Source organism: Ornithorhynchus anatinus, chromosome 20 (genome assembly GCF_004115215.2).
Source record: "Ornithorhynchus anatinus isolate Pmale09 chromosome 20, mOrnAna1.pri.v4, whole genome shotgun sequence".
NCBI classification, from domain to species: domain Eukaryota; kingdom Metazoa; phylum Chordata; class Mammalia; order Monotremata; family Ornithorhynchidae; genus Ornithorhynchus; species Ornithorhynchus anatinus.
Genome location: NC_041747.1, coordinates 9352019 through 9356500, shown reverse-complemented (window position 1 = coordinate 9356500; position 4482 = coordinate 9352019).

Genomic DNA, 4482 nt, shown 5'->3' with positions numbered 1-4482 from the left:
CTGTCTTAGGCCTCTGAATGGCAGTGGTAACTCTACAGTCAACCTAGAACTGAATAGAAATCATTATCCCCAGCAGCTGCTGCTGAGTGAATGAACATTTGAAAGATGAGTATCACTTGTGGGGTCCAAAGACATCTGGTGCCAAATTAGAAATGCTCGTACAGTAATTGTTCAATTACACCTGATGTAAATACACCCTGATGTATTTAAAACCTGCTAGCAGCCAGGATTATTTTTCTACTTTTCATTTATATTAAGAGTTACTGAATTTGGACATGTATGATTAACTGCAGGCTGAATGATGAATTAAAAACCAGATAGCCTGATTAGCAGGTATGTAAAACAATCTACTAGTAAATATTTTACTTTCCCGAGGGCTTAAAACAGTGCTCGGCACACTGTAAGCACTGAGTCAATACAATTGATAGATAAGGAATGGAACAGGAATTTAAACTACACACTTTAGGTAATAAAGTTAGCATTTTATTCCTTTCATTTACTTGAGGTATCTCTTGGCTTCTACAAAATAAATACTTTATTTAAAAAGAAAGACCTTAAATTGCACCTGAAAATTAGCCCCCGTAAAACTTGTCCTTAGAATGCAAATGAACAGAATAACTCTTAAACCCGGTATCTCCGGCTCCAGTTAGATTCAGTGTAAAAAGAAAAGAGTTTTGCAGGGGGGCGGCTATGGCTAAAGCAAGATGAAAGACTATCCATTGGGTTCTGGCAAATGAATTGAGGGGCCACACCTGATACACAAAAGAAAACAATCCCAAACTGTGTTTGGCTAGGCAGACCTGCAAATGGCTCTAAGGACGGGAGCAGAGGAGAGAATAGCACGAAGTTAGCATATACTGACATACCATTTTTGAGTACGTTGTAATCAAGAGCTATAGAGAGATATAAAAAAAAAAAGGTCTTAGCTGTAATAGTACAGTAAATTAGTTTTCCTCATTCCACAATCCTTATCCATAGTTCATTGGGGCCTAAAAGTAAAATTTTCACATCTCAAAAAGTCTTAACTAGGTGTGTGATGGCACACTGATTTATAAATTGCAATTCTCATTAACAGTATTGTCACTGACATTTGGGGCTACTTACTTAATTGCTGGTCATTCTTCCTTGAGACCTTTCTGGCCTGTATTATTCCAAGTAATATGAAGAAAAGTGGCACTGAATCTGTTGTTCAAGTAAATGGTACTGAATAACTGGATGACCACATTTTGTGCAAAGAACTCAATGGAAATAGAGGCGGCACATTGTTTGTCTCAGATGAAGATGTTACTTTAAAAATAACCACCAGAAGGCACTATGGTCAAGCGGATCTTTTTTTTTTTTTTTTTTTTGTGACATTTGTAAGGCTCTTACTATATGTCAGGCATTGGGTAAGATCCAAGTTAATCAGTCCCTGTCCCTCCTGGGTCTCACAGTCTAAGTAGGATGCTTTAGCGCTTAGTACTGTGCTCTGCACATAGTAAGCGCTCAATAAATACTATTGAATGAATTAATGCTTTATGATCCAGTGTACTCTGAAATAAGAAGGGCACGTAGCCTTGCCCCTAGATTGGAAGCATAAACATATTACTCTAAACTTTAGAAAAGGGTTCAGTAACCCTTTACATAGGTGGTGGAAAGACAGAGATAGCCATAGATCTAGTAGCCCTCCCCCAAAATATGAGTTTTTATTGAAAGTAAGATAATCAGAGGTTAACCAAGAGTATAAAATACTCCAAGATATTAGCTTGTTGGAGATCATTAAATATGATATTTCTACTATTTTTTTCTTTGAACAAACAATTTAGTTAGCACATACTCTCAAAAACTGCTTAGGACAAACTGCAGGTTATAAAGGAGCTGGTGCCAGTGAAACGCTTTAATCTACTTTGACAGCAATGGGACTTAATAAAAACATTATAATACAATTTCACATTTAAATTTACAAATTACAAACATGCCCATTTGTGAACGTACAGTATGCTTTCATGAATATCTCCTTCTCTTTCCCTTCTCATAGATAAATGAGGATTTAAAATACAGTGGATGTGTATATACATATATACATGCATATATACACTCATCTAAATATATGCATGCACATATATTTATACTTCTGGAGAGAGGGAGAAACACATTTATATTACATTTATTCAAAAGGAGCCAGTAAGTAATTACATAGGTTCAGTTCAAGTTATGGGGTAAAATGTGCAACTTTATTTTTTCATGTATATTAAGTGGTGTGCAAAATAGAGTTTTAGTACTATTTAAATCTCTTCAGAGACTACTGAATATAGGCTTGACTGGTACATTATTAAATACCAGCAGCTGAATTAGAGAACCAATTCATTAGTTAGCAATATATTTGTTACATCAAAATTATTTAAACATATCTAAAATGTTCGTTCAAAAATATCCAAAAGTTGCAGAAGTGACAAAAGCAAACCAGAAAGTATTTTCTACCAATATTCATTACCATAATCTGGGTGACAGATCTCTTTGTGAAAACTAATTCTAAATATAGTTAGCTCTAGGGGAACTTTCAGATTTGGAATCGATCACTTTTTGCTGGGGTTACCACCTCTCATTTGATTTGCAATTGTATTTTTTAAGCACTTATTATATGTCAAACACTGAGAGGTACTGTGGGAAGAGCCCAAAACAGAGTTAGGAGAGCCAAATTCTAGTCAGGGCTCTGCCACTGACTTACCTTGGGTGAGTCATTTAACTTCTTATTTAACTTTAGGTTCCTTAGCTGTAAAATGAGGATCAACAACCTGTCCTCCCTCCCTCCCTCTTGGATTAAGAGCTTCATGTAGGCCAGGAATTATGTCTCATCTGATTATCTTGTAGTTAATACAGTGTCTGGCAGATTGTAATTACTCAGTAAACATTACTACTATTATTAATCGATTAGACACAGTCCCTGTCCTACATGGGACTTTCAGTCACTGAGAAAAGAAAAACCATATCCATTGTATTTCATAATTCGTGAAAAATGAAAACTTTGTGTTTCATTGATGCAAATGGAAGGAGCTTTGCTTTCATTCCACAGAAAGGATGATGAGGCAACTTTTTCCTTTCATCTTAATTTTTTAGGCATTTTGGTTGGAGGCAGTGGATGCATGGCTCTCTTCCTGCCAAATTATATCACTGGTTGGGGTCTGTAGGGCTGAGAACTGACTTTAGTGACAGCTGAGGCTCACAGATCCTATCCTTCTTTCCGCTTTTGAAAAGAGAATAAGGCAAAACACCAAACATATTGCTTATTTAGTTGTATGGAGACTCTACATTACCTAAATGATCACCAATTGAAAACAGAGAATTAAATTTCAAAGTAAGCCCAACTTGGGAGCAATGGGATTGTTACGCCTTAGAAAAGTGAACTCATTTTCTATTTGTACTTTAGACAACTTCCCTTTAGTGTTTTGGCCTTGCTTGGTTCCTCTATTCCCTTTTCTCTTCCCCTGCCACTGGAACTATTTCTCTTCCCCCTAGTGTTTCATTCATTTTTTTTTCCTTTGTGCCCCCACCCTTGCAGTTTCATTCTCCCTCTTTTTTGCTGTACTTCTCCCTCCCCAACTCTCCCCTCACATGACTCTCTAAAGCATATGACACCTATGGGCTCTCAGCAACAAGAGAGAGAAAGAAAATGGGAATGAGAGAGAGTGAGAGACTATGAGAAAATGTATAAGGAAAAGATAATGAAACGAAGATTAAATACCTGTTCTCCCTCCTCCTTAGACTGTGAGTCCTGTGGGGGACAGGGTTTGGGTCCAGCTGGATTATCTTGTAACTGTCTCAGAGCTTAATACAGTGCTTGGCACATAAAAAGTGCTTTAAAAATATCACTATTATTATTATTATATGGTGAGAGGACACACAGACTAACCCAAAGCGACCAAAGGAGAGTCAGGACACTAGCCCCAAAGCAATCAATCAATCAATGGTATTTACTGAGCGCTTACTGTGTGCACAGCACTGTAACAAGTACAGTCTTTCACACAAGTGGGCTTATAAAGCATGCAAACATTTGGGAACTTACTCCTCCACCCTACTTCCTACGTACATATCTTTATAGTCCATTGGTCCTTCCTACCTGATATTTATTTGTGACTATCCTCCCTGCTAAATTATAAGTTTATGCTCCTGTCTTCCAATTCTACTGTATCTCCCAAGTGCTGAGTCCAGTGCTCTGCACTGAGTAGGTGCTCAATAAATATGACTGATTGAATGATTGATATACATGAAATGGGTATTGAGGCAGGCTGTTGTGGGACTAGCAGTAAAGACTCCAAGGACAAGTTTTGCCCTCCCAGGGCAAACCACACAGATCTTCCTTCGGCAAGAGGATATTTTCACTGCCCCCATGCAATTCTAGTTCAAAGCGAATAATTTCCACTGGAAAACCCTCTCAAAACCTTTACTCGCGGATACCCATTTTAGTAGCAATGAAATCCCTTTGTGAAGAACAGCAATAACTTC